The following is a 10,916-nucleotide window of genomic DNA, read 5'->3' as shown; positions in this document are numbered from 1 at the left end:
TCTTAAATTACTTCTATACTTTTTTATTTATATATAATAAAAATTATTTATATGTTTGTTGCAATATATTTTAATTTCTAATTTTATTTTTATGTATTTATTCATTAACATATTTGTTGATGAATAAATTATTTTAAACTAGCTATCTTTATTATTTTAGTTTGTACATGTATATAACAATTTTATAATCTAAAACTACTAATAAAGAAAATAGCTAAATGTTAGCTCATATATCAAGTCAATATCCGAATTAGAATCAGAATCTGAGGGATCCGTTTTGCATTCGTATCTGAGAATATCCGAATCCGTATCCGTATCCATATTCGATTTAAAATATGGTAAAATGTGCTATCCGAATTCGATTCCATGCGAATCCTATCCGTTTTCATCCTTAACTAATGATATTATCGTATTAATTTGTATTGTTGTAGTAGCCTATATTTAAGGCATAGAAATAACGCAAACAATTCGCCGTCAGATGTTTCATTTGAACCTGATCTTGAATATAGCATTAGTTTCTGGAGTGACGTCAACTAATTATTTAGTGTTAAATAATGCAGAGGTTGGATATGGTTAGCGATAGCATCATGGACGCGGTGCAACTGTTAACTCCTTACTTGGAAGATACCAGCCTGTTGACACCCAAAATTGGCACCAACCAGTCTGACCGATCTAACCGAGCGGTCTGACCGGTCAAGGCGCTATGGCCTGTCCGGCAGGGACCGACCGATCTGACCGGTCTAGGTAGAGTCCGAGTACAAATAGGGTTTTTCATAGATTTAGATCTTGTAATAGTATTTCTTGCGGGACAAGTCCACCCACCCTATAAATATAAAGGGCTACGGCCGATCGAGACATCCAATCGATAAAAATACATCAATACATTACTTTTTTTTATGTTTATTGCCTTTACTTTTGTCTCTAAACCCTAGCTCCTTCCAACCCTTTTTTGTTGTTCTTCCTTCGTCTCCGCGACGTCTGAAGGCGTTCTAGGTGGCCTGCCGATCCTAGAACAACCCTACGTGCGCCTGCCCCGACGGTTCCTTCCCGGGCGACGTTCGTTGGTCTCGCCGCCGTTTTGCACCAGCGAACCGGTCTGACCAGTTACCCCGACCGGTCTGAGCATCGGCGCTGCAATTGTGCCGTCTCTCACCGCGCGATCAAACACACTCGTGTGTTGGCCATAGATTGGCGCCAACATATTTTGGCGACTCCACTAGGGAAGAAAGATCTTGGTTGTAAAACCGATCTAATCTACTACCATGGTGAAGCTGTCGAATCCTGGTGAGATCGATACCGATAACATCAGCAGACCGTCTGTTGATGAATTGCCGCCTGAGGATCGTCAAGCTTATGAATCCTTCATAAAGGAGTGTGAAGAGGAGAACAAGCGGTGCAAGGAAAAAGAACTTGAAGAAAAGCGTCGGTGGTTCTTGTCTCACTTTTCCAAGAATCGGAAGGGTGATATCTCTAAAGACAAGGAGGTGGTCATTCTTTCGGATGAAGATGAGCAAGCCAAATCAAGTGCTACTGTAAGTGCTACAACACTGCCTACTTTAGAGCAAATTACTCAATTGGTGGTTAATGGTCAAGAAAAGATTCTTGCTACTGTTCAAAATATGATTGATAAATCATTAGGCAAGCAACCTTTGATTGATGATAGTGGGACTCCTAGACCTAATATTGATGGCACTTTTTATCATAATACTATGCATCTTGAATCATCGGCAGCACATGCACCCCAATACGGCCTGCCGATGAATTTTTATGGTCAGAAAACTCCAGAGCAGTATCATGCACATGGAGCGGTCGGACCGGTCTCGCAGACCGGTCAGACCGGTCATGGAGGACCGGTTCCAATCGGTCCGACCGGTTCTGGAGCTTTAGTTGCATATCCATCGTCTCCTGAACCAATTACTACTGTACCTTATGTTTCGGCTAGCTTTAGCCGAATGAATAATTCATACACTATGCCTCCTCAGAGTTCGGGTTATTCATATGGTATAATGCCAAATAATGGACATTTGCAGCAAATACCATATATATAACCGAATCATATACCGCATGTGGCGAATAGCTCTAATACCAATGTTCAAAGGCCAAATGATTCTTATTTTAATCAAATACTTGAGAAGCATAAGAAAGATTTGGCTGTTATGTTTAAAGAAACTTTTGGCGTAGAATTGAAGGACAAAACTCTAGTTTGTCAAAAGCCTTATCCAGAGAGTTTTGATTCCATACCATATCCTCAGAATTTCAAGGTGCCTGAATTTATTAAATTCACTGGGGAGGATAGTAGAACTACGTGGGAGCATATTAGTCAGTTTAATGCACAAATGGGAATTTATGGGAGTCTTGATCATTTGAAAATTAGAATGTTCCCTTTGTCTTTATCTGGCACTGCTTTTTCATGGTTTTCGGCATTAGCACATAATTCTGTGCAAACTTGGTCTCAACTAGAGCGTAAATTTCATGATCATTTTTATAATGGTGAAAATGAGTTGAGGCTATGTCATTTAACATCGGTTAAGCAAAAGCAAGATGAGTCTGTTGCTGAATTTATTAGAAGATTTAGAGATACAAAAAACCGATGTTATAGCTTGGTTATTTCTGAAAAGTATCTTGCCGAATTAGCTCTTAATGGTTTGAGATCACATATTAAAGAAAAATTAGAAGGATATGAGTTTCTAACTGTTAATCAAGTGTTGCAGAGGGCTTTGGCTCAAGAAAGCCGAAGCAAAGAGTCTAAGTTTAAACCCGATCGTCTTAGTATGCATATGCTACAAGGAGAATCTTCAGACGATGAGGGTAATAAAGTATATGCTACTGAATTTGTATGGTCATCTAGTGATAAGCCCAGCACTTGTACTTCTTTGAAGCCGATTTCTAAAAATCGGCAAGATGAGATTAAATTCACTTTTGATGTGACAAAGTGTGATAGAATTTTTGATGAATTGGCAAAGCTTGGGAAGATTAAGTTCTCTCACACTATTCCATCAACGGAGGAATTGAAGCGGCGTGCATATTGTAAGTTACACAATACTTTTTCTCATACCACTAATGATTGCAATGTTCTTCGTAGACAAATATAATCGGCTATAAATGAAGGACGATTGGTTGTTCCTGCGATGCAAATTGATCAAAATCCTTTTCCCGTTCATATACTTGAGTTGTCAAATCCAAAAGTATTGATTCGGCCGCATCAAACCGAATCAACTAAAGGGAAAAATGTGGTGGTTGGTGAGGAAAGGCATGAGAAAAAGGTGCTGCAGAGCAAGACTCCTCGAGTTGCAACAGAGGCTTCAACGCTCGGGGGGCAGGACAAGGAAAAAGGGGCCGATAGCGAGTCGACCGGTCTGACCGGTTCAAAAGGCGGTCTGACCGGTTCTAGAACCGATCTGACCGGTGCGCCCAGTAAATCTGGGAACTCCTCCAAAATCAAGACAAGGCCGAGTTTTAAGGAACTCTTGGCCAAATATGAGAAGGAAGGGAGTGCTCCGAGACAGAAGGGGCGACCAAGCAAAGTTAAGGATACGGGATCATCGTCAAGACATCAAGAGCAATCGAGTCGAGGTAATTATACTTCATCTAGTGGACCGATTGCTCCATGGTATTGCTGATATCCTTACTTTTATACACCTATGGATTATAGTAGGATGCATATGCAATCATATTATATTCAATATCCTCCTATGTATCCAAATCAAGTATTATTACAAAGACCGATTGTTGCTAGCAATAATCCGGTCAAACAAGATGTTGATTGCAGCAAAGAGAATGAAAAGATCAAGGAGCAAGATTCAAAGTATTTACAGCCGAGGTGGTGTCCCTCAGGCTTGTCTCATACTCAGAAGCGAAGGTTGCAACGTATGCGCAAGAAGGAGTCGATGGAACAGCAAGTGGAGGCCGTGCCGAAGATGTCAGCGATAATGAAGAAGGTGTGGGGGCCCAAACAAATTGTTTCAACATCGATTTGAACAAAACATGGCCGATAACTGTTTATCGCCTTTAGAATAAAAAATGGCCGATTTAGTGTTAATTATCACCCTTAGACAATTTTGGCTCAGAAGAATATTTTTTGGCAAGCAAGCTTTACCAAAAAACAGGGGGACATATGTTGACAGCCAAAATTGGCACAAACCGGTCTGACCGGTCTGACTGAGCGGTCTGACCGGTCGAGGCGCTGTGGCCTATCCGGCAGGGACCGACCGGTCTGACCGGTCCAGGTATAGTTCGAGTACAACTAGGGTTTTTCATAAATTTAGATCTTGTAATAGGATTTCTTGTGGGACAAGTCCACCCACCCTATAAATATAAAGGGCCACGGCCGATTGAGACATCCAATCGATAAAAATACATCCATACATTACTTTTCTTTATGTTTATTGCCTCTACTTTTGTCTTTAAACCCTAGCTCCTTCCAACCCTTTTCTGCTGTTCTTCCTTCGTCTCCGCTACGTCTGAAGGCGTTCTAGGTGGCCTGCCGATCCTAGAACAACCCTACGTGCGCCTGCCCCGACGGGTCCTTCCCGGGCGACGTTCGTTGGTCTCGCCGCCGTTTTGCACCGGCGAACCGGTCTGACCGGTTACCCCGACCGGTCTGAGCATCGGCGCTGCAATTGTGCCGTCGCTCACAGCGCGATCAACCACACTCATGTGTTGGCCCTAGATTGGTGCCAACACAGCCATCGTCTAGGTTAGAAGACCATCTACTTTGATGGATGGTGCAGACCGGCAGCTTCTGTGGTGCTTAGAGCTATAGCAGAGGACATACCGCGCGCCATCTGAGGAAGAAATTTGACAAAGGTCATCCATGTTGATTGCTCAAGGTGGAGAAGTTGGAGGGCACTGCATCGGGTAATTCCAGTTGAACTTAAGCTTCCTCAACAAGTAATGGCAGCTTTTGATAGGCATGACAGGGAGGAGGATGTCGGTGGAGCAGGTGAAGGTCATAGGGATGAGATAGAGTATGTTGGCAAAGTAATTTATGAAAACGCTATGAGATGTTATTTATCTTGTAATTTTTCACAATGAAGTGATGGGAAGTTAACTTAGTTGATTCTGTCATTCGTCAACATGAGCCTCTAAGTCATTATTTTCATCAAGTGCTGTACACCTTCATAGGGAGGTTCCGGTTTAACCTAGAAACTGAAGAAAATGTGGACAGTTTGGCGGACCATTCACACAGACGTCTTGCGCTTTGCCTTTCATCACACAATGCCACGCCTCGCCTGGCCCGGCGAGGCGAGGCGAGTGAGTGAGCGTGCGCGTGTAGAGCTCTCCTTCTCTCCCCACTCACGTAGCTTGGAGAGTGAAGACAACCTTCATATTTATGTTGGTCGTACTCAACTTCAACTAGTAAGGTGGGACTAAAGAGTTGCACCACTAGCTCACTTTCTCATGCACACACATGGACCTTTGAGATTTATTTGGAATTTCTGAAATCTTTCATGGGCCAAGCCCAAAATTCCATCAATCCCCCACCAGATCTCAAATACCCATAAGAGATTTTGTCTATTTCTCACTGTTGTTTATATGCCAGTGTTTGAGAAAGGATTGTTAAGTTGAACTCTCTCTGAGCTTCAAGCTACACTCATCCACAACTTGAACAATAGACTAAGCCTTGAATTGCAAGTTTTGTGTGAATAAGATTCACTCAAAGACCGAACCAGTACATGGCAGCCAGTAGCCTGCTCCGCGGGTGGAACATATACGTCGTACTCCCTGTTCTCTTCATGAGTTTACTAGAGATCACCAAAATCTCTCAAACTGCGACGTTGGACAGTCAGACTCATATAGGTGTGGTCTTTCAAAAATGCTCTGTAGGACAGTACCTTTGCTCATTAGAGCCAACAGAAACATATTAATGCGTATAGCCAACCTGTCTTACAACAATGAGAGTATTGCTACTTCAGTCAGAGGGTCTAATTATTACTCTCCTCAGTCTACCAATAGCTTCTTCCCAGATCCTAATTCATGGGATCTCCCATCACATAAGTTGGGTTACTATTGTGGAGACTTATACGGATCTCGTACCCATCCCCTTGATGCACTATCTATCACATTCCGTAATAATCCTTCCGCAAAGGGATCTGCCATGTTTTTTTTATCTATTTGAATATAAGTCACACTTACCACTCCGGAGTTTCTCAAGTTCCTGACAGACTTCAGTCGTCTTTTAACGTGTCTTGATGACTTTGCATTATCCTTAGCACTGTTCATTTTGACTATCACTTTTTGATTGACACGGTTCATAAGAATAGTCGTGTTGGCAGCCAAAATTGGCAATTGCCGAGGCCGACCGGTCAGACCGGTATGGGCCTGTGTAATCCGAGTTGAATTAGATCTGTAATTTAGAGTCCTTTTGTTACCCTATTTTGAAGGGGTACGTCCTCTCGGGCTATAAATATAAGGGCCACGGCCAATTGTGTTCCTTCTACAAAATCGAAATCAATCAATCTATTATTTTTCTCAAACCCTAGCTTTTCCAACCTCGTGTTGTTCTTTGCTCGTCTCTATGGCATTCAAGGGTGTCTTGGGTGGCCTACCGACCTCAAGACAACCCTAGATCTGTGAGCTCTGATGGGGTCCCTCCCGAGCACGCGGTTTTAGGTTTTGCGGCATTCTCTGCGTCCGACTGGTCTGACCGGTTGGCGCGTCCGGTCTGACCGGTCGCCAGGGTTCTTTGCTGGTGATCGGATCGTTTGCGATCTGCGTGTTCTAGTGCTTGTGTGTTGACCAATTCTGCGTCAACATACTTTTTGATGACTCTGCTGGGGACAGATAATCATCCATCGGCAGCTATGGACGGGGCCGGTGACAAGGGGATCCCCTCCAATGTAGATTCAACTCCTATTGAAGTCAAGTATGGAGACATACATGAGAAGAGCCGCAAGCAGTTCGAGGTCCAGCTCAAGAAGGAGCAAGAGGAGGCCATGAGAAGATTGCTTGCCTGTTATGGGAAGACTCAGCAAGGGGGCATCGAGAAAGAGAAATTCATCATGCCCTCATTCACGCCGTTGAACCCATCTACTACTACTACATCTACTTCTGGCCTGAGTAATGTAAGCATTGCAAATTATTCTCTTAGGCAATTTGTAGATGCATTTTGTAGTAGGTTTGAGGAGTCGCAGAGACTTACACAAGATTTGCTTATCGATGTGAGTATGCGACTTGGTGATGATAAGGGGAAGAAGCTAGCTCGTGATTATTATACAGGAACCCCTAATACTAGTTCTTCGGTTGTGCAAACAGAAAATCCACAGTATGGTATGCCGCTGAATTACTTCGTAGGGCAATCACCACCACCAGGCTCAGTTCGGCCTACGACGGCCGAACCGGTCAGACTGGTCTAGCCGACTGGTCAGACTGGTGCCTCGGTGGTTGGATCGATCTGACTGGTCGATGGTGATTGGCTCGGCGTCACAATCATAGCTCGCGCCTTTACCCTCTTCGTCTGCCTCTGGCCGAATAGATGAATTGGCGAATTTCAAGCCACCGTATACCACAAAATCATACGACAAACCCCCGTTTCCTCTCGCAATACTTTAGGATGTTTGGGACGATCAGATTGAGACGAATCCCCATTACGCTACACAGACGATCTCCACTATTGATCTTATGACACATCGTTTAAACGCTACCAGCCAAATATCTATGAGCAATTATGAGGCCGATCTCACTAGGGTGAAGGAAGACCGGACCAGCATGTTTGAGTCTAAACTTGGTTTAGACGTGGGTAATGAGTCGGCTTTATCGAAGGCCGTATGCTGATGCTTTTGATTTGGTTCTTTACCCTACTGGTTGGCATGTTCCGGATTTCATTAAATTCAGCAGTGATGATAACTGATCCACTTGGGTGCATATAAGACAATATATCGCTCAACTTGGGGAAGCTGGTTCTAATAACTCTTTGCGCATTCGTTTGTTTTCTTTATAATTAACTGAAACAACTTTTTCTTGGTTTTCGTCATTAGCCCCAAATTGGGTCCATTCTTGGAACGAATAGAACAAAAGTTCCACGACCACTTTTACAATGGGGATAATGAAACTAAGTTGAAGGATTTAACATCAGTTAGATAGGGTAGAGATGAGTCTATTCATGAATATTTTAAAAGATTTAAAGATACTAAAAACTGATGCTTTAATTTGTCGCTTTCCGAAAAATCTTTTTGGCCGACTTAGCTCTTGCGGGTTTGCGATCTAACTATAGAGAGAAGCTCGATGGTATGTATCACTACTCTATAAATTAACTTCACGTAAGAGCTTTGGACCAAGAGGTAAGATTTAAAAGAGAAAAAAGATACTTGTAATATTCCAAGTGTATATAAATATAATATATATAATAATCTTTGCTGATACGAATATGAATGCTAGATATGAATAGAAATATGTAAATGGCCACGGATACAAATACAAAAACAAATTAATTGAAACTAAAAATGGAAAAGAATAGAAACCTAGACAAATAAAAATTAAAAAAAAGTTAGTACCAGTTGGTAACACCAATGGGTACTAAACTGCCGAACCAGGCGCCGCTGTGCGGCAAACATACCAACCGGCACTAAAGGTGCTATTTAGTACCTGGCAGCTTGACCGGTACTAACCGGAGGTTCCAGCTGTCTGGTCCTAGTGTCGAGTTTTCTAGTAGTGGCACGAGTATTCCACTAAGGCCCTGTTTAGATCTTTACATGTAAACGCAAAAAAGCTGTAAACGCATTAAAGTGAAACAGAATCTTGCTAATTTGAAGCACTAAATGAAGTCTATTTACAAAACTTTTTGCATGGATGGACTGTAAATCGCGAGACGAAACTAATGAGCCTACTTAATCCATAATTTACAATAGTGATGCTACAGTAACCATCCGCTAATTATTGATTAAACATGGATTAATTAGTATCATTAGATTCGTCTCGCGATTTACAACCCATCTATGCAAAAATTTTTGCAAATAGACTTCATTTAATACTTCAAATGCCTTGTTTACATCTTTACAAGTTTTTGCAAAATGAACTAAACACACACTAAGGCAGCACGAGGAATTGCGAGGCGTGCGAGCGCGGAAGAGTGAGGCGCGCGTGCTTGGGAGAGGCAGTGCCGGATTTGGCGCAGCGGCGGGCATCAGGTGCGTGCACGGGAGAGAGCCAGGTGCGGCGGAGGGTGTCGCGCGCACATGGTGTGGGTCGGCATGCAGGGGTGGCGCTGGGCATCATGCGCGTAGGGAAAGAGCAGCAGCGGTGGATTTGGCATGGGGGCGGGCTTCGGTTGTGCGCAGGGCAAAGGCAAGGCTGGATTTGGCGCGGTGGCAGGCGTGGAAAGAGTGGATCGGAGGGGAGGGTGATGGAAACGAATGGAGTCTCCCCAATGCGAAGTAGTCGGTTTCTTCCGATTACGATTCTAGCAAGGGCTCGATTCCGTGAAGAAGAAACCGTTTCTCTTTTTTCTTCTCTCTCTCCATTAATCATCTTGCCACATTAGCAAAATAGTGAGCTATCAATGTATTTAAGAGAATAGAAACTAAAATTCACTACCGAAAAACGGCAATTTGCCATGTGCCTGGCAGTTTGCCATGTGCTTTTTTATCGGGCACACGGCAAAGACTCGATTGCCGTGTGCCTCGAAGAAAACACACAGCAAACACGAAACACTCGGCAAAAGTCGACCTTCGCCGTGTGCCAAGGACAGGCACACGGCAAACTCCTTTTTTTCGCCGTGTGTTGACAGACAAACGGCGACAAACGGCGAAGCTGAAGCACGTGCCATGCACGTGCTCCTGCCGTTCGATGCCGTGACGGAGGTTCGTGATTGCCGTGTGCCTACATGGGGCACACGGCAAAGTCATTTGTTTGACGTGTGCCTACACGGGGCACATGACAAAGCCATTTGTTCGCCGTGTATCTACACCAGGCACACGGCGATGCGGCTGCCGCCGTCAGGCCCTGGGACGGCGCCTGACGGACGTCAACATTTGCTGTGTGTCCAGTGAGACACACGGCAAATGTGCCCCTTTGCCGTGTGCCTAGTCACGGGCAAACAGCAAAGACAATGAATTCTTTTTTATTTTTCCTTCCAATTTTTTTTACATCCTCCATATATTGTTTGATACTCTATGTTTAAATTTGACATATTTATAGAAATGTTAGTTATATTTAACTAATTTATTTCATTTGAATGATTTTTTCTGTATAAGTCAAATTTGAATGAAAATCCATAAAATAATAGGAAAAAATTTTGTAAAAATGATATTTATGATATTGACTATAGTGTAAGACCTTAACTAGTAGTTCAAGCGAAATTTTAAAGTTTCTAGTAATGAAACATTACGACAATTGTGGTGGTAAATAGTGTTTAAATTCTACAAAATTCTAAGAAGGTAAGAAAATCATGAGATTTGTTGCGGCTTCATGCTATCATACGTGGAATGTATGTTAAAAATTTGAGTACGTTACGTACATTTTATCATGATGATGCTTACAAATTGAGACTTTCCCGAAGAACTTTTGTAGGTGTCATGATAGAAAAATTTGAGTTTGACTTTAAAACTTTTTCTATAGACAATATGCGATAATGATTGCTTCATGTTAAATTTTGATATTTTTTCTGATCCATTTGATATTATAAATGTATTAATTTCAATTAAACTATTTTAGTTGGCATAAGTACAATTTATTCAATAATGACATGAAACAATGAAATTGGAGTTAGTAAAAAAAAATTTCATGTTGTTGAGGCCGTATAAAAAATTTGAGTGTTTAGGTTTAGTTAATTTTTTAAATTTACATCATCTAACTTGTGCACATGAATTAATAGAAATTGGCTTCGCTCAGTGTCTTGGATGTGACACACGACAAAATTAATACTTTGCCGTGTGTCTTGGATCTGACACACAGCAAAATCCCAAGTAGGACTTGGCCGT

The sequence above is a fragment of the Panicum virgatum genome, chromosome 3N (genome assembly GCF_016808335.1).
Source record: "Panicum virgatum strain AP13 chromosome 3N, P.virgatum_v5, whole genome shotgun sequence".
Taxonomy (NCBI): domain Eukaryota; kingdom Viridiplantae; phylum Streptophyta; class Magnoliopsida; order Poales; family Poaceae; genus Panicum; species Panicum virgatum.
Note: the sequence above shows the minus strand (reverse complement) of the source record.